We start from the raw sequence: 21,699 nt of genomic DNA, 5'->3' as shown, positions 1-21,699 counted from the left end.
GATTTTCTTTGTCAATAGAGCTTACTGTTTTTTATTCATTGAGTTCATCTCTTTTCTTTATTATTTCCTGTGTTCTGCTTGCTTTGGATTTGTTTTGTTCTTATTTTTCTAGTTTATAAAGGAAAAATCTTAGGATTGTTGAATTAAGACAAGTTTTATTTTAAAATATTTTAAGCATTTAATGCTATAAATTTCCCTTTAAGCTGTATCTCACACATTTTGATACTTTTAGTTTTTAATTTTGTTTTATTCAAAATATTTTCTAATTTTCTGTGGCCACCTCTTTGATCAGTGGATTATTTAAGTGTATTTTGTTTAATGTCCTATAATTTATAGAGTTTCTTTTACCTCTTTGCTATTGGTTTCTAGTTTGCTTTCATTATGGTCAGTGAACTTACTTTGCATAATGTTGAATATTTCTAATTTATTAGAATTATGGTCTATATTGGTGAATGTCCCACATGTACTTGAAAAGAATGCTTAGTCAGCTGTTGTTGGGTAAATAACAATTACATTTAGTTATTTGATGCGGTTGTTCAGTATCGCTATAGCTCCACTGATGTTTCTGTGTCTACTAGTTCTATTGATTACTGAGAAAGGAGTACTGGAGTTCCCAAATATAATTGTAGATTTGTTTATTTTTCCTTTCAGTTCTGTCAGTTTTTGTTTCATTTACTTTGACGCACTGATGCCAGCTGTACAGATATTTAGGACTCATTGTGTCTTATTGAATTGACCATTTTTGCATTGTATCACCTTCTTCTTTATATCTGGAAAATTTATCTGTCTGATATTAATATATGCACACAGTTTTCTTCTAATTAGTGTTTTCAAAATGTGTTTTTTATCCTTTGACCATGATTTACTATATCCAGTTATATCACTTATTCAAAATATGTTTCTTATCTGCTTACTTTATTATATCTAAAGTGTGTATTTTAAAATCAGCAAATAGTTGGGTCACACTAAAAAAAACACAAACTATTCTGACAATATCTGTCTTTCAATTGGTGTATTTTTACCATTTGTATTTAATGTAATTGTTTATATCTTTGTATTTAGATGTGCCACTTTATTGTTTTCTGTTTTTTTCCTCAGTTTTTCATTCATCTGTTTCCCCTTTCCTACTTTCCTTTGGGCTTCTTGAAAATTTTTCTATTCTTTTTTAATTTATCCATTGTGCTTTTTTCTGTATTTCTTTGTATAGTTTTTCAGTGGTTGCGCTTAACTTTTCATAATCTACTTAGAATCAATACGTTACCACTTCAAATAAAAGGTAGAAACCTTACCACCCTATGGGTCCCTCCCCCACTTTATGTTGTAGCTGCATCATATACGACATCTGGATACATTGAAAACACCATCTTTAACAAACGTTTAAACTATTCTTATGTACATATGCTTCCTTATCAACTTTATAATCAGCTTGTCAATATCCTTAAATATTCATCTGGGGTTTTAATTAGAATTGCAAAGAAATTATCGATATTTGGTGGGTGAATTAACATTGCTTAATAAAGTGCTTGGTGCATAAGAGATCCTCTATTAATATTTGTTGAGTGAATGAACAATTTGTATTACTGAAAGTTCCCATAGGTGAACATGATATGACTTTCTATTTGCTTTTATAAAGTCCCCTTTTTAAGTATTTAAGTCTATTCTTATGTCATAGTAAATAGTCTACACGTGAGTGCCTCAAGTTAAACCTGCCATAATACTCTGCCTCCTTTGACCATAACTGATTTGTCCAAAGATGGACATCTGACCCATGTTGTGACAACCAAATTTCTCACCAGATTTAAAAATTCAGGACCAGAGAGAAATAGTTGTAGTTTCTCTGAGGTGGGGGGTGGAGTGAAGTGCAGAGCCCTGCCACCGAGGACAGACATGGTGTAGGGAAACCTGCCAAACACAGGAGAGGGAGCTCTGGGGTCATTCATTCCTTTCTTGGTTCCAGTTATTCTAGGAGCCCAGCTGAATTTTACTCTTCCTGCAAGAGTGTGACAAAATCATTCTTTTTAACCTAATTTTATTCAAGTTGAGTTTCTGTCACTTAAAACCAAAAGAATCTTAACTATTATAAATGTCCATAACGATTCAAAGAGGGTTATCTCTTAGATGTGAAGTAAATATCACTAGAGAAATTTCCTTCATGAATAAGTAATGATGATTATTATTATAATTATCAACTAAGTATTGATATAAAAGTGGCAGCTTTTAGGGTATTTAAGAGTACTTGAAAACTATTTTCAGAATTCATTTAAGCATTTTCCTTACAATCTTGCCCAACTTAATTAGTAAATGATAGATAATGCAAATCAGTCAAAGAGAAACTTCAAGCTATTCCCCGTCAAATTATCTAAAATTATGAATTAATTAAATATTATAGTGCTGATTTTTTAAGCTGCTGGAATAAGTAACCATCATTAGAAACCACAAAGATTTTCTAAAAATATGAAAAGTCTTACAAACATTTCAATGGTCACAGACAGGACTGCCAAGTGACTTACTACTGATATTATTCCAATTATACCAATATCATTAATCAAAATAAAATGCTACAAAAAAACCCAATCCAAAAATGGACAGAAGACCTAAACAAGCAATTCTCCAGTGAATATATACAAATGGCCAATAGGCACATGAAAAAATGCTCAATAGTGCTAATTATCAGAGAAATGCAAATCAAAACTACCATGAAGTATCACCTCACACACCAATCAGAATGGCCATCATTCAAAAGGCCACAGACAATAAATGCTGGAGAGGGTGTAGAGAAAAGGGAGCCCTCAGGCACTGTTGGGCAGCCATTATGGAAAACAGTAGGGAGATTCCTCGAAAAGCTAAAAATAGACCTACCATATGATCCAGCAATCCCACTCCTGGGCATATATCCAGAGGGAACTTTAATCTGAAAAAATACATGCACCCCAATGTTCGTAGCAGCACTATTTACAGTAGGCAAGATATTGTTACAGTAAGAAACAAACTAAATGTTCATCAACAGATGACTGGGTAAAATTGTGGTATATTTATATAATGGAATACTACTCAGCCATAAAAAAGAATAAAATAATGCCATCTGCAGCAACATGGATGGGCCTGGAGATCATTATACTAAGTAAAGTAAGCCAGAAAGAGAAAAATACCACATGATATCACTTATGTGTAGAATCTTAAAAAAAGACAAACAAACTTATTTACAAAACAGAAACAGACTCACAAACATAGAAAACAAACTTACAGTTACCAGAGGCAGAAGGTGCTGAGAAGGGATAATTTGATAGTTCAAAATTTATAGACACTAACTACTATATATAAAATAGATAAACAACAAGTTTATTCTGTATAGCACAGGGAACTATATTCTATATCTTGTAGTAACCTATAATGAAAAAGAATATGAAAACAAATATATGTGTATTTATTCATGACTGGGACATTATGCTGTACACCAGAAATTGACACAACATTGTAAACTGAGCATACCTTAATTAAAAAAAATAAAATTAAAATTAAATGCTAAGTAAACCTTTAGTAGTTAATGTTCTAGGAGGACAAGGAAGAGCCCAGTGAATTACCTATAATGACATATGGAGACTTACTGACTGCCTCTGCTCCCCATAGCTGGGGCTTGTTATTACCTCCTACAGCCTCTGCCTCGTCCTACACCCACACTGACTCAGATTCCAAAGCCAACCCTCTTGCTGCTCAATTTTAAGACAGAATTTAGAAGCCCCTCACCAGAAGAATGGAGACTCATGCTTATGTCAGTTTTAAGGCTATTCTTGCTCTGATTTGTTCCTTATGATGAACTTAGGGACGAGCTTTAACTACCAAAAACTCTTGCAAATTTCCATCGACTTTGAAGATGAGGACCTGGATTAACTCCTCAGGCTTTTAGGTTCAGGGCCTTGACTCTGAATCCTGGTGCTTGTGTCTGAGCCCCATTGCCTTTGCTACAGCCCTTAGATGCCAACCACCTGCCTGCTGCTTACCCATGGCCAGACTTCCTTGTTGTCGTCCTCACCCACCTGCCAGGGCACCTCCCTGATGCAGATTAACTTGTGTCCTTTACATTCATCTTCTGTCTTCTTCTGGGATCTCCCCAGCTCCTTCACTTTATGTATTCTGATGGGAGCATTTAGATTCCAGAATCAAGCCTTCAATCAGCTGCCTGGAGGGCTACCACCACCACCCTAGTGCCAGCATCCCTGAAGACCTGTTCTTCACTGACAATGCAGATCTTTCCTTGACAATTTGGCAGAATTGTATCTACACCTGGAACTTATATCACTTTCTGTGAGCCTCATAAGATTTAACAAATGTCATTATAATTGTTTACCCAGCGGCACCTTCAAGGTAGACAGAGCATTCTATTCAACCTTACATTCCAAGTGCCTAGGCATACTTCTAAACCTTACTCAGTACTCCATAAATGGGTATAACAGTAAAGCTGAAATGTAATAATGCCTCAAAATTTTTCTCTAGTTACTCAGAAGAACTATTGATCACTTTTGTGATTGGTAATCTTATATGATAAAATTCTCTCCCCCTCCTAAGCACCATGGCATCCAAGAAAAAGAAACAAGACCTCTGTTTCACTCCATTTAAATCTGTCTTGAATACCTGTAATAGTGCCGGCATTCTTCAGACCACAGTGGTAGGGAATTCAAGGTCAACACTGCATTCTTCCAACCTACCTCAGTGCAGGTCTTTCCAACCTACCTCAGTACATGCCTTTGACCTTTTGCTTATGAGCATTCAGCAATTCTAACAATGAATTCTGGCATGTGGGATAACACAGTGATGATGATAAAGCATTAGCACTAAAATGTCAACAACCATTAAAATGATAGGAATATATAATATAAAGTCTAAGACCACCTGTGATAAACTCCAAGTCTGACTATGTAATATTAAGCTCATATGGACTTAACCCCTGTAAGGCTCAGGCTTGTCCTCTTCAGACAGAGACTTGACTAAATGAGGTAATGTGTTTAAAATGTCAAGCATAGTGCCAGGCCAGGCACATAGAAAGTGCTTTAAAAAAAAAAAAAAGCTATTGCTTATTGTTACTAGCTATTATAGGCTTTTAGAAGCAGTGGAGATTCTTTTCTTCTTGCCTTGGCATTTTCAATTCATAACTGACCACCTTACCAAATGTGAAACACTAAGCAAAGAACTATGGGGAATATGAAGCTATAAAACACATGTGTCTGCTTGCTGGAGTTGATAATCCAAGGCAAGAATAGTACATGGGTGAAAAACTACACATGAGGACAGGCAGTAAATCAGAGGTGCCCCTCCAAAAGCCACCAACCAGATGCTAGGAGAGTTTAACAGATGGAGGGAGAGGACACACGTCTCAGAGAGAAAGCGCTTTCTGTGCCCCATGCAATGATATGCACGTAAGAGGTGTCCCTTAAATGCCTGCTTTTTGCCCAATACCAGGAACGTTCTTGACTTGTAAAAAGTAGCTGCTCTAAAAAAAAAGCCAATTGGAGTAACTTGAAGGATTTTTTTTTCTGTTTCTGCTATTTATGATTCTACCAGAGCGATATTTAACTGTATGGTATTCTTTCAGAACATGTAACAGGATCCTTGCAAGTCTGCTTAATAGGGACTCATTAATTCAGCCAAGCTAAATGAACTGTAAATGGAACTGGCAAATGCTATTATCCCACTTGCTATATTTTCTATATTTTTCTTTTTATATCCAGCAGAAGACAGTTTGAGGATCTCAAAGCTCCTGACACGGTGCAGGGAGCCAAAGGGCCACAGATAATTAACTTGGACTGGTGCTGAATCCATTTCCCTTTCATCTTTAATGTGCAGTAAAAGCCTCTGCACTCTCAGTCCAGAGGCTTGGATTCAATAGTCTTGATGTCCCTTGAAAGACATGGGATTTAACTATCCCATCCCTGTATCTTCCTCTCCTGGCCTGCTAGCTTTCTGTTGCTGCTTGCCCTCGAGAGAGGTGAAACTTCTGCTCATGGATGAGCAGGAGGAGAGGTTCTTCCCAGAGGTTTATGTCCTTGAGGATGAAAATGACTATTTTAGTTCATACCATGATTATGAAATCCATGCTGGGTTAATATAGAATCAGAGTTTGTAGATGACCATGTGACAAGTTTGGAGGACTTAGAGCTGGTCCCCCACCCGTCTTCAAATGTCAGGGCCTCAAATTATGCCATTCAACATTTATTCTAGGTTCTGCATATCTTCTGTTTGTAGTCCTTGTTTTAAATATGAATGCTTCCCAGGAAGTCTACATTACTGCAGTATTGTTATGCTTTATCAAGTATTTGTCAGTATCCCTCGAAGCATCTCCATCATGTCAGCCTCATGATCACCACCATCACTTATCCAATGCCTGTCTTACCCCAGGCATACCATATCTGGGTTAGAAATGTTGAGTAAATAGTTTTAAAATCATAATTTTAAAATCATTTGTAGGGAGGTGGGTATAGCTCAGTGGTAAAAAATGCATGCTTAGCATGCACAAGTTCCCGGGTTCAATCCCCAGTACCCCTACTAAAAATAAATACATAAATAAAAATTGTTTTTTTAATTAAAAAATTATTTATAGCAGTTATAGGTGGAGCAAACAATTCTAAAATATTTATCGAGTTTCTTCAAGCCCAGCAAGTTGTTTTTCACTACTAAATTTCTAAATATCCAGTTCTGAAGATTAGCACAAAATAATTTATATTTGGGCTTGAATGCACCTTGTGATTTTGTTTCAATATAAATGTGCCCGTTATTCTGGGAATTCAGGAATATTTCCCCCATGGTTTGAATGTTTGTGAACCCCTTAAAAATCATATGTTGATGTTCTAATACCCAATGGGATGGTCTTAGGAGCTGGGGCCTTGGAAGATGGTGAGGTGATGAGGAGTGGAGCCCTCAGGAATGGGATTAGTGCTCTTATAAAAGAGACCCCACAGAGCTCCCGAGCCCCTTCCACCATGTGACAAGTTGGCAGTCTGCAACTGGGAAGAGGGCTCTGACCTTGCCATGCTGGCACCCTCACCTCCCTCCATCTTCCTGCCTCCAGAACTGTGAGAAATAAATGTTTGTAAATGTTTGTTGTTTATAAGCCACCCAGTCTGTGGCTTTTTGTTACAGCAGCCCAAAAGGACCAAGATGACTTCTAAGCAAACAAGAACATTGCACTCTATGAATGTTTCTATCCAGAGGAGCTGGGGAAACTGTCCGGGTTCCAAACAACCTTCACAATGCCGACTGGCTCACCACTCCACCTTGGCAGGGAAGAGTACACTGCCTTCCAGACTGGCACAACCTCCCTTCTTACTTGGTTGTCCATGTGGCACACTTCTGGATGCCTGCTGGTGGGAGGTGGGGGAGTGAAAAGAAAAGAAGGAGGGCAATCACACTTTCCCAAGGCAGGCAGGTATTTTGAATGGATGACTATTCTGTCATCTATCTTATCTACCTATCTTTCTTTATTGAGATATATGCTGCAGTGCAATTATCTGTTCTTGTCATAAATCCTTGAGCAGAGATCATAATTGAAACGGTACTTAATACAGTCACAACTGAACAGCCAAGGTTCATTGCAGAGCATCCGTTGGGCTCTTGGCACTTAGGTCCCCATCTAAGCTGCTTTCCATGTGTGCCAGAGATGCTGCCTTTTCTGATTATATGATGATTCCTTAGTTACAGAGTTCTTCAGAATGATTTACTTCTTGAAACCACCTGTGACCACCGGCAAGGATTTGAAATTCAAACACACTCAGTTGAAATGTATACATTTAACCAGCAGAGAGCCTTCTCTTATTTAAAATTGCACTTCCTTCCAGTCCCTTGCATACTATCTCCCTTCCCTGGTTTTCATTCTTTTTTTCCCCCCCAAAACATGCATTACCATCTGACACTGGTTTTTTGGTTTGTTTTCTGTGCCCAACTAGAAACAAGCTCTGAGGTTAAAGGAATTGCCTTGTGTTTATTATTGTGTTATTAGCTTTATCTGGCACATGATGACTGCTCAATAAAGAAAGAATTACTGAGGGTGTAGAATAGATAAACAAGATTGTACTGTGTAGCACAGGGAAATATATACAGGATCTTGTGGTGGCTCACAGCGAAAGAGAATGTGACAATGAATGTGTGTATGTTCATGTATAACTGAAAAATTGTGCTCTACACTGGAATTTGACACAGCATTGTGAAATGACTGTAACTCAATTAAGAAAATGTTTAAAAAAAGAATTACTGAGGAAATAAGTAAAAAATTTTACAATTATTTTTTCTCTGAATACAGAAGTAGTACAAGATGGGTGGGAATTTTTGAAAGTACAGAAAAACACCAAGAAAAAAAATAAAACCACCACTCAAAACACTACCAACTAGAAATGTTAATATTGTGGTATAAACACGCACAGCATTTTTTTTTCTGTTTTTTTCTGGACAGGATTAAGATTGCATTGCACATATTAGCTTGTAACTTGTTTGTCTGTGTGAACACTTTCTCATATGATGTTTTCTTCTTCTGCACAGTATTAATGGTTGCATAATATTCCATAGCATAGCCATGCCATGATGTATTTAATTAATCACTTGTTGACTATTGTCTTATTATGGGAGATGTCTTTCAGAATCCCCTTTGCTGTCACGTATCTAATTCTACTTCTCTATAAGAGGCATGTGGAATGAATAAACTGAGACGATGTCTAATATTCTTAAGTAAGATGTACCATAGACGATGTACCATAGACTATGTACCTCTTCCTGGAGGTGCCATGAATTAAGAGAATGTCTACAAATCTCATGTGTTAGAGTTCCTCTTTGTTTAAAAAAGTTTGCTTGTTCACTTGATTGCTTACCTTCAAGATTTTTTTTTTCTTTTAATAAAAGAGGGGAAAATCTTCCCTTGGATTACTAAATGAGGTAAGTAACTTCCCCTTAATTTCTGTCTGAGGAAAAGCAATATCTTCAGTCAGGGGATCAGATCATCCCCCTCTGCCCGTTGCAGGGCACTAGAGGCTTGTAGAGAACCAACGGAGCCTCAGTCAGCAAGGTCAAGGTCCCCTCCATCACTAGGCGAGGCTACCTAGGGCATACGACCACAAAGGTAGGATAGCCTCATACCTTGGGCCAAGGGCAGAGACAATGGGGATGAATTATATGTTACCGGATATTGCTGGACACATCTTACAAGGGAGTAAAAGCTTTCAAGGGGGTCTATGTCTGCTGGTGTCCTGCAATTTCCATTTGTTTCTATACCAAAAAATGTGATCTTATCCAGAGAAAAAATTATCCCTAATTTTAGCAAACTTCTAATGGGGTGGTTTCTAACTTTTCACATTTATAAATAGTGCTGCATGATTTTCTTTGTAATACATTTTTGTGCACATCTATGATTGTTTTCTTAGGGTAGATTTCTAGAAGATGAATTAATAAGTAAAAGGACATTGAGGTTTTCCAAGCTCTGAATCATATGCTGATGTGCCCCTAGAAAGGTTGGACCAATATTCCCAACCACAGCAGTTGAAGAATTGCCTCTTTTCTTTCACCTTCACCAATATTGCCTGTTATCATTTCAGAAAAAAAAAAAATTTAAGCCTATCTTTTGTACATATTTAAAAGGTTTGTAGACAGGTTTAAACTCATTTCACAGCATCATTTCTCTGAGTGTGGGTTTCGCAGACCTCAGACGGCACTGTGGTGAGACTAGACCGTGCTACAAATAGCATTCCCAGAGAAATTCCTTAGAGTGCTTTTTCTCTGGCCTCGGGATATATCTTCAAAATGGTTCCCTCATATTTTTCATCTATTTCCAAGGTAGGTAAAAATCAAAATATAAAAGTAGTAGGTAACTTTAAAAGAGAACAGAAGCATGGCCATGGTATTATAGTTAAGCCCAAATCTAAGAATGTCTCTCTATGGACATTGCTACAGGGCTCTTCTTAACAATCCTGAAGGAAGCTCTCTATTTGTAGTCCAATTTTCCTGAACAATTTAGCCAAACACAACATTTTAAGCAGCATATGTGCATTTCTTTTTCTGGGAACAGCCCAAGAACTATGAATCTCAGTTTTCAAGTGGGGTGTGTAGATTCCTGGTGTTCTTTTTAGCTTGGTGAGGTCAATACTGATTGGGTGAGCAGAGAATCTGTTTGCTCTTTCCTTGCCTTCTTGGGAGTTGGTGGGGAGTTCAAATTCGTCCAGCTCTCTTGTTGCTTTTTGGCATATACCCATGCTGACGGCCCTTCTCTCTGAACATTCGCACAAGGCTAACTTCTCCCCATACATCCCATGAGATGGTCTGAACCAAACTGGGCCTAATTTAAGACTTACTTCCTCTGTGAAACAAGATTGCACATCTCAAATCCTGTATTATTGGATTTGAATGAGTAAACCTTTGACATCTCTCATTTGGTTTGGACCTTTGATGTATCATGTTATGGAGGATTAAAGGTATTTTTAATGTGTGTGTCTGTTGCTACATTTCATTTGGTTTTCCAAATTTTTAACCTGGCTTGTTTTCATCCAGAACCTGCAAGGCTGTCCTTTATATGGTGAGCCTCTTGGTTCTACCAACTTTGGTCTGGGAATGCTGTATAAAAAGTTAAAAGTGTCTATTTCCTGACTCACAACCTCAAATTCACAAAAAGTCTCTAGCAATATTGTGATTTGAAAGGTGTTGTCCAACCAAAAACCTTGCCCCTTATTTGACCTGAAATTCCAAATATGCTCTTTTTTTGTTTTGTCTAAGATATTCTCACCAGAAATTCTTGTTAAAAATGAAAATCTTACCTTTGATGATAGCATATTAGTATTTAATAGATTATCATGTTAATTTAGCAAAAACTAGGGCCCTAAGGGAAGGCGGGAAAATGTGAATATTTTGAAGAGGGAGGAGCCAGAGTACTGGAAGCAAGGTCCAAATGGAAAGCTGCAATGAACCCCCCAGGAGAACCCCCCCAGGCAAGAGTATAACAAATGGTAACTAACCCCTTCTACCTTTCACTGAGAACCTTCTATGTTTCAGGAAAGCTACATAATTATTCTATTTATTCAAATTCATACAGCATTACGACCTCTCTGGTATCCATGTGTGATTACTCCCTAGTTAGAAGGGAAGGGAGTAGGGCTCAGCAAAGCCCAGGAAGTGGCCCAGCCTTGAGGGGCGGGTAAGTGTGGAAGTTGAACGGGGGGTGGCCCTGCCTAGCCCATTACCACCATGTGTCCTTTCCATTTCATCACTGGTGCCCCAAATGGGAAGAGAGAGGAAAGGGGGAAGGGGAAGCTTCTGGAGATAAATAAGCAGTTCACAATGCCTAGTGTCCTCTCTGCCAAAGACTACCTTCCGGGACATTTAGCATCCAAAGAAATATTTTTAAATCAGCTAAAAGCAGGGATTTAAGCCATGTGACTTTCAATGCTTTATATATCCCAAGATTTAGTGTAACCTAATATAAAGTGCAATTATATGTCCTTCAGAGCCAATATTCTTTTGGAGGCAGGTGTAAGAGAATGAACTTACTTAATATTATTGCATCTTGTTACAAAAAGGATTTAAGGCAGATTCAATAGACTGAACATAACATCAACTAGAAATACATAATGACATAATTTGGAGTCACTAATGAGGTTAATACAAAAATAGGACACCATCAGTCTGATAAACTTGTTACAGGTAGACTCAGCTTGCCAGCACAAGACAAAAAAGGAAGCTTGATAATATATTAATTCAATGTGCATAAAATAATTGCTTAGATAGCAATCAGGAAACAAATGTCCATTGGTCCCTTAAATGAAGGAAAAAGTGTTCCAAACAGTATTGACATTTTCCATTAAGACCTAGAAGATAATATATGCTCAATAAATGGCTAGTATTAACATGACCATAGTTTGTTTTTTTTTTTCTTTTAAATGTTGCTTGGGGTTTCTGGTTTACAATGACATCTCTCCATCAGTGACAAAAATAGCTAGGAAGAAGGAAAAATTTTGTATACAAAAGTTTCAAATACTAAAAACTAAATTGACATCTAATCCATTGCAAGTAACAAGAGAACATACCAATTAAACATAAGCCCTGTGAAACTAAATTGAACAAAGCAGTCAGTGCCCACTGCATGCCATGTCGCCAGAAACAGCAAATCAGATGCCCAAAAAGAAAACAAAGATCCGTTGTCTGCTCCCAACTAATTGCCTCTGGCTCAGAATTATAGTCTATGCCAGATAATAACCTAGCAGTCTACTGTTTTAGAAGGGATCAAAATACTATAGTCCAAATAAAAATATCAGTGCCTCAAATCCTAGAAAACAACAGGTGAGAAAGCAGGAGTTGGACTGGCACAGTGCATGGTGCCCTACTAAGTGTAGCTCAAACAAGTCAATATGGAACCAGAAACCATGAGCAGAGAACAAAGAGATGACCAGCAGCCAAAGACATAGGCTTGGGGAACCCCAGTTACTCACGGCTCAGAAAAACAGTCAACAGAAGTTGAAGATAAACCTATCTCAGTCTGGAAGCACCCACCACACGAGAGGATTACCAGCCAGAGTCTGATGAGAAAGCTAGAACTGGGCATGGCAAGATGACCACCAGCTATAGACTCAAGGACAGTCCCAGGGAGAGTGGGCAGAGCCCAAGGAAGGAGTGTCTATTGTCAATGTCGGGGTCTGGATGGAGGTTGAGGAAGGAAAAGATAGCTCCAAAAAATTACAGAACCAGGGGGATTTTAATAAAAAACAAAAGGAAGAATGCGCTTCTGAAACAGACTCCTAAAACCAGAAACAACTAGAAAACTGGTATGCTCAGTCATACTCTAGGCGGCGTAATCTTTATGACGAAAGAGCAGAAAAGGTTAAAAAAGACCAATTATCAATTAGAACAAAAATAAATTGGTTTAAAAATGTCCTGTTCAAACATAACTAAACCCATCTGCTTAGGTTAAGGGGGGAAAAGTAATCAATTCTATCTACTTATAAAAGATACACCTCAAAGAAAAGAATACTGAAAGGTGAGAAATTATGTACTACAAAGGTGAAAGGAGAAAACACACAGAGTATATATATTACGGCAAACAAATGACAAGGCAAGGATGAAAAATATAATACCAAAAAATTCAAGACAAAAGCACTGAACAAGTGAAAAATAATCATTTATGTTGATGAAAAGTAAAACTCATAATAAAGATATTATATATATTAGTCTACAAGCCCTAGATAATATAACATCATTACAAATTCTAAAAACTATTAGATATTCAAAGAAAAAATGCCATAAAAGTGATTTTTTGAAGTTTTAAATGAAAAGCAAATCTTGTACTCCTTACATTTTTTCTCAAATATCATGCAAATTTTATAAAAATTGTCATATATTCTAGTATCAAAAGCCTCAATAGTTTCCAAGAAAAGAAATTAAAATAGGCTCACCTGCTTACTCTGTATTAAAACAACAAATTAATCACAAAAGTTTAAGCAACAATAAAAACAAGCTTTTTTTTTAACAATGAATACATCTTTTCTTCCCCTAAATGACATTCTTTAAAAGCTACCCAATCAAAACAAAATACAGAATATTTTTTAAGCTACAGTAGTTGAAACAGTAGTTTCAATGTTAAGAAAGAAAATGGATTAAAAATAAATAATTCAACATTATAGGGAAGAATACCAAAAAGAAAACCAAAAGGGTAAAGAAAGAATTAAAGTGAATAAGGTGACTTTTAAATAAACAAACAGGCAAGCTGAACAAAGGAAGCAGCGCAGAGCTGACGGAGCCCTGGCCAGCTTCATCAGGAGAAAAGGGCAGCAGGTTAATAGACATATGTAGAAATGGTAAGAAAATGTGTTGTGTTAGTCCACATTCATAATAGAAAATTCCAGTGAAATATAAGTTTGTCTTAAAAAACTGTCACTAAAATTGATTCAAGAAGGAGTCCAAATCCAATAGACACACAACCACAGATGACGTGGAAAAGGCAAAAAGAAGAGCTGGCCCTGAAACCAGATGGAGTTTTTTTTTCAAATGTTCAAGGAACAGCTAATGCTACATAAATTGCTCCAAAGAACAGAAAGATATAGATAGCTACAGAATTTGTTTTATAAAGCTAACATATCTCTGATACTCAAACAAAAAGAAGAGTCAATCCCTTTTTGATATATTCAAAAACCTGAAATGAATTGCTAGCAAACCAAATTCAAGAATGTGTTAAAAATCAACCAAGCGAGATTTATCCCCTGAATTCACAGGTCTATTAAATAGATTCAAAAAGAAAAAATATTATTGGCTAGATAATAGATACATGCTGAAAGAGATTTTGATACAACCCATTCTTATTTTTTTAAAGATCAGGAAACTAGAAATTGAAGACTTTCTGAAAATTATTAAATCATCAAAGAAGGAACCCAACATCATACATCAGGATAAAACATTTCAGGTACCTCCATTAAAATCAGGAGCAAAGCAAAACTCCCTGCTATAAATGTTATTGTACAAAATTCTACATGGAGTTCATGCCAATAAAATAAAATGGAAACAAAATATGAAGTGTAAAAACTACTGGGAATATAGGAGATAATATTATTATTGCTTACCCATGTGACTACAGGCCAAAAATTAAACAAAATCATGTTTTTAAAATAAAACCTCTTGGAATTAATGAGACAGCTCAATAAATTAGTCAGAAGAGGGAAAAATATGTTTTTTAATATCATTGGCTTTCTCTTACGTCAACAATCCCCAGTCAGAAAATGTAATGGAAAAATATCCACTCATTAGTACCACACTAAACTCATGACCTTCAGCCTCAGCTTGACCTCCAAACTCCTGAGGAATCCTATTCCCATGGTCCACTTCCTCTCTCATCATGGTTGTCTCCCCTCATCATGGTCATCACACCTCTGCTGGTGAGCAGGTGCTGCTTCATCAGATGGGAACCCTCTCAGCTTCGTGCCACTCATCCTACACACCTACCCGCCTCTGATCCATCCTCTTCTTTCTTTTCCATGAAATGCTAGTGGTCTTACCCTTTTCCCTATCAAAAGCCAAGCCTCTGTCTGTCCCATCACTTCCCACCTTCTAGGAAACCCCTTATTGACTACCCTCTCTTTCTATTGTACCATTAACCTCTCCTGCCTCTTCCTCTCTGTTTCTGTTCTATTGCCGTTTAACTATGATAAAATCTCTCCTATCTTTCTGCACTCCCTGCTCCTTCTTTTCTAGTTCCATTTCCTCTTCCCCTCCACAGTCTTTTCTCCTTCTAAATAAACCTGGAAAAGTTACTTTCACCTATCACCAGGGAGATCTATTCAATTGGCAAATTGGATCATGTAACTTCTCTCCTTAAAAGTTCTTCCTGGAACGCTACCCCTTTACCCCAACCTTTCACCTGGTTAACTCCTATGCCTTCTTCAGCTCTCAGACCACATGGTGCTGCCTCACATAGCGCCATCCAACATCAAGACTTGAATACATGGAGAAATTATATGCTCCAAGATTGGAACACTGAATACCGACAGTTGGAACTTTTAAAAAAATAATTTGTTAAGTATAACACAAGTCCAATCAAAATCCCCCAAATCCCACTGTCTTGTCTAATATCAAAGAACAAAGCAACAAGGCCGAAAGAAAAGGAAGGATGTAAATACTGGAGAAGAGGGGATAAAATCCCTGTGGTATACTGATGATAAGGTTGTCTCTCTGTAAGACCAATGAAAGTCAACTGAGTGAGTTCTCGTAAACAGAGTAAGACCAATGCCTTTATAATATGCCATTAAATTCAGTTAAAAGAGTTAAAAAGATTCATTCAGAGTGGAATCAAATATATAGACTATCTAAGAATAAACTTAACACGTAATGTACTACAGCTATATATTTTTTTAAAAACTACAAACAACTTTACTGTGAGGCATAATAGAAGATTTGAATTAATGTAAAGATATATTACATGCCTGAAAGCTTTAATAATACCAAAATAACAATTCCTTTCCAAACAAAATCTCATACAAAAAGAATTTGGCAAGAGTAAAACAGTTTTCTAAAGTTATCTAAAATAAATTTAATGAAAGAGAATAGCTAAATATTTTTGAAAAATAAAATGAGGAATGGGCCTTCCCCTGTAAGAATTTAAAATATATTACAGAATAAAAAAAATAAATAAATTTTAGTAGAACTGGCATAGAAGTAGGTTAAAAAAATCAATGAACTGTTATAGAACATTTACAAAATTTTTGTATGATAAATTTCCTATTTCAAAATCATTGAGAAATGATACATTATTTCATAAACAGTATTGAAATAGCTAGCTACTCATTTGAGAAAAAATATCATTTCCACATCACAAAATCAAATAAACCTGAGAGATTAAAATGTTTAAATAGAAAAGTATTATAAGAATATTTACATAAAATTGAAGGAAAGAAATTTTCTAAGCAAAGTGAGAACTTCATGAAAGAAAATATTGAAAATTTAAATACCTAGAAATTAAAAGTGTTCATACATTTAGAAGACAAAAACAAATATAAGGGAAAGAAACAAATAAGAAAGAAATATATGCAACATTTATTACAGGAAGAGTTTTTTCTGTAAAAAGAGACAAAACTTACAAATAATAAAAAGATGAATGGTCTTAAAAGAAAGGGAGAAGGAAGATAAATATACAAATATCCAAAATATTTAACATCACTAACAATGAAAGATCCTAATTGAAATAGCTTTGACATAACTTTATCCATATTAAACTGGCAAATACCTACATAAATTTTAATAATCAATTGTGATGAAGATGTGGTGAGACTAACATTTGATTACAAAATTATAATAATTTGGTAACTTGATATCAGTCCTTTTAAATTAGTTTTTACATTGTATTTCATAGTTTTGATGATTTTTGAAGGAAATAATTTAAAATGTGGGAATAGTTTACATGTTGTTTACATATATTATTATAACATTATTTTTGTTATTGAAAACTCTTAGTAATCATGACCAGTTATAATGAAATGATTAAATCTGTGTGAAACATCCACCATGTATGTATCCATTAAAATTCACATTTTTGAGAAATACGTGGTGATGTGTCAATTGAAACAGTTTCAGTTCAAGTAGTAGAATCTGACTCTATTAATAACCACCATGCTGGAGGGAAACTAGGCTACCTCACAGAGCCAAAATAAACACTGAACAAGGAAGCTTCAGGAAGGACCCAAGCAAGGAACTCCCTGAGGTCCCCAGCAGCAGGACCTAGCAAATCTCATGACAGCACAATCATCAGAAGTGTCTGCTCTGACATATTCCAATTCCGAATGGCTCCATGCAATTCTCATAAGAAGATCTGGTTTGTTCAGTTTTGGTAAGTTTTCTCTCTGTTTGATTCAGTCAGTCTGGCAATGGTTCAGGGCGGAGATTTCTCTATGAAAAGAGAGCCACTCCAATTTGTGTCTCTTACAACCTATGTAATTTTTCAAGACAGAGTCCAAAAGTGTACTGGCGTTGTTTTATGTGGGTGTATATGTAAGAATATTAGAAGGATACTTGGAAGAAGAGACTTCAAAATGGTGACATTTTTGTCTATGGGTGACCAGTTTTTGAGTGACTTCGGTTTTCTTCACACTTCGTGGATGTACAGTAAAATTCTTCATGCAACAATATGGATTTGGCTACAATGCCATTTGCAATTGGCTATATTCCTCAGCCAAGTCCTCATTTTGCTAAAATTTTTGCATTTTGGGAGTTGGGGGGATAATAAGAAAATTGAAGGAAGAAAGAGTCTGCTAAGGAAATGACAGATAATCCCTTCCTGAGAAATCAAAAGCTTTCAGTGTTCATCCTATTGTCCTGGGGAAGCTCATAGCCTGATTTCTCCAGACTGAATTGACAAAATGGTTATCAGCTCATTAGGAGGTTCCTGGAAGTTACCGCCAGCAGTAGGACCCAGAATCATCCTTGTCAATATTTATATCGGAGTGGTCGTGTACTACCAGATGGCGCCAAACCACATCTGGGACAAGATGGGATTTGGGTAGCCTGCCTGGTTGGACTTCAGAGTACTAAGTGGACTAGTTACACAAGCTTGCTCAAGCCGTTTTATACGTCTGATTTTTTTTAGAGCCCACTTACTACATTGCAGTGGGTCCTGCTGCATTATTTTTCTGAATTTTTAAAAATTCTCTTTCATTCATTTTTTGAATGGATGATTTATTCACTTAGCTCAGATCCCCTGTGAGATAACAGATTTAGACAAGATTCAGTAATCTCTGTGAATATCACACACAAAAAAAGAAAGATAACTGGGCATTTTGTGTCTCCTGATGGAAGAATTAAACAGCTTATATAAACTCTTCTTGTCAAAATATCAAACCTGTATCTGCTCCAGAACTAACTTTGAGTTTATAGATATGCTGGGGACAGTGGAACATGTAAAGTGACACCATGGAAGCAATCAGAAAATCTAGAATACAGGAAACTGTACTGATCTCTCAAAAAATAAATTTCAAGGGGAAAATGAAAAGAGAAAGGGATAATACAGATTAAAAGAGACTTAAGAAATTGAGTAATCAAATATCATCCAGGAACTTGCCTGGATCATGACATGAATGAACCAACTGTAAAAAAAAAAAAATTATGAAAAAAGGAGGACATTTTGAAACACTATTTTATGGTATTTGAAATTACTGTTAAAATGTTCCTATGTGATAATAACATTGTGCTTATATTTTTTAATGTGCTCTTATATTTTAAAGATAAATACTAAGTATTTGTGGATAAAATTGTATGATGTCTAGAGTTTGCTTGAAAACAATCCTGTGGGGGTTGGGAGTATAGATAAAATATGATTGGCCATGAATTGATAAGTGTTAAAGTTGGGTAATGGGTACATGGGGGATTCACTATACTATTCTCTCTACTTTTTCTGTTTTAAAATTTCTGTAATAAAAAGCTGAAAAAGAAACTACAAAGTTTCCATTCTATTCTCCCATCTGCCAAGTTCCCAATTCTCCCTATGTAATAACAATTTGTAGTTTCTTGTGCATCCTTTCAGAGGCTTTATGCAATAAATTATTTTCATAATTAGGAAAACATTAAAATATGTATGTTTTAAAGACAGGATTCTTGGGAAGTATCTGACTTTCAACCTATCAATTGACAGTTATTTGAGTTTGTTTCATAAGACTGAGGCTCATTTCCTTTCTGACTTCCATGGACACAGCACCAGATCACTGGGACCAGGGTAAATGCTTGAAAATAATGACAGCAGAATCATTCCTGGTGACTGTTTCCATGGGAATGGGAATGAATCAGCGGCAGAACACTCAACTTTCAGCCTGAGGGTCACAGAAGGCCATTCTATTTCAAAGGGTTGTGGCTGTTTACAGCTTTTATGTTTGGGGGGAGTGAAAAAATATCAAACATAAATTTATTTTATTGAAGAACATTACCTAATCTTACATATGAAAACCCAGCCATTATTCAGGGAGGTCTGATGAGCATTCTGCCCACATATAGCTTTGGTTGTGAGTGGCTGCATATACCATCATCTTCGATTTGACTCTGATTGTTCTGAAATTTGCCATTCCCATTCCGTAGCATTTTGCAGTGAAGGGTAGATTTATAGAGGCCTTAAAGAGAACTTTGTGTGGTAATGAGGGCACTTTCTGGGGGCTGATTGGAATGCAATGGATGTAAAGCTGAAAATTGGGATTTACTCAAATTAATCTTTGATGAGATGCCATACACAAAGAGTTTGAGGGAGGACTGCCATGTCATAAATTCTTAAATGGAAATAAGTTTTTAGAGAAGCTATTTAAGGATATTTCAAATAATTTAAATAATTATACTCAATCCAAAGGCTGTGTGTACATCTGTCTCTGTATTGTTTAATAATACTAGATTGTGGTTGCAGAACAATACACGATCTCTTCCTTATGCACAGCCAGCAGCATGAATCTTGGCAATTCATCATCTGGGAAAATTGTTTTTTGGGTGATGAATTGCCAGGTTAAGAGTATTATATTCCTGCTATCATGCCTTCATTATCAGAGCACTTTTAGAAAATATGTTTTTTATACGATACAGGGGCCCCATTGTGATAAGAAATAATATAACACTAAGCAAACAGCCTCAGAAAGTCAATGTGTAGTAGCTTTAGATTAGAACTCCACAGTATTATATAGGCAATGTAACTAGTGATATTAATAGCATCTTTAAAAAAAATGCAATTAACACCTATTTCTAGAAGTGGAACACAACCATAGGAACAATATGAAGGCTTTTTTTTTTTTTTGCTAATTCATTAAAATAGATAAAGGATAAATGAATTTTATGTGTAGCACCAAAGACAATAAAATTAATTTCACTTTCTTGGCTTTGGGAAGTGTGTGTGTGTGTTAAGAAGAGGGGTCAAAGGGAAAAATGCTGCATAAAAGAAAATCATCAACTCATTAAATTTCTTACTCTGGTGGAAAGCAGTAAGTAATCCAGTTATGCAGTGACTGTTTATGTAGGTAAACCTTCAGGACCTCCTTTGAGGCATGAGACATTTAAAACTAATTAACAGTTATTAATACTGAAAAATTCCTTAAGCATTAAAAACTATTTTCTTGTAGAAACACGTAGTGAAGACATGTGTTTGAGAAGAGTGCACTGTTTTCTCCAAGTCAGAGACAGAAGACAACAACTAACAAACAAATGAAACAAACTAATGAAATAAACAGGTAACAGACTCTGGGCAGAGGGACACCTAGGAGCATTCAACAACAGGCTGGCACCACGAAGAATAGGAATGTTTGAAACATGGCATAAACTGGCAGTGGTGTTTCTTAGATTATTGTGTCATTTCTCCATGTTTTCTTATAGTTCCATGTATTTCATTTGGAAAGCACTATGCAAATATAAACAAAAGCAATATTATATTTTGCCTTTTATTTACTTGTCCTGAGACTTACTCATAACACATTTTCACAGCCAGCAGCCAAATGTTGTTAAACTGCAAACAAAAAGTATAGAAGTTCAAAATTTACTTACAAATTTTCAAGGTCTTCCAAGTGCATATTTGCATATTTACATGCCTATGTTTAGAGTATTATTTTTGAGTATTGTTCTGGTAATCTTTGCTTTCATACATTTAAATGTGCAAACTAGGAATTGGTTTGGGGTAGAATTTGAGTTACCTTCTATCAGGAAATAGTCATTTTTAGTCCTTGCCATGTACAATAGAAAAACACCAAAACCCTGGATATTGAGTGGCGGCTGTGTTTCAGTGGGCATTGTCTATGTGAACCCTACAACAGCCCTTTCCTGCAGGCACTTTATTTCCCTGTCTATACAAAGCCTGACACTGGGCTAGCCTGTTGTAGCCACTTGATAAATATTTGTTAATCTGTTGAAGAAACTAAAGCCAAGAATTACATAATTCATCCAAAGTCATCGTCAGTGGCAGAACTAGGATCCAAAACTCAAGTTTCTGACTCCAAACCCATGTCTTTATACTCTCTCGAGTTCCTTGAGAATCAAAATGTGTGCCAAGTATTGGAATGGAGTCCATTTAAAAACAACAGAGTCACTGGAAGAATTGTTTACGAAGGTACTATATCAAAAAAGAAGCAAGGTTTTTTATATAAATGGGACCTATGAGTTTGTCTCTGACTTTGGCTTTAAACTTCAGCAATCACAACTCCCCATCCCAGGAAATCAGTAAATTACCAGTCAACAAAGCTACAAGATCTG

The sequence above is a fragment of the Camelus bactrianus genome, chromosome 8, assembly GCF_048773025.1.
Source record: "Camelus bactrianus isolate YW-2024 breed Bactrian camel chromosome 8, ASM4877302v1, whole genome shotgun sequence".
Taxonomy (NCBI): Eukaryota; Metazoa; Chordata; class Mammalia; order Artiodactyla; family Camelidae; genus Camelus; species Camelus bactrianus.
Note: the sequence above shows the minus strand (reverse complement) of the source record.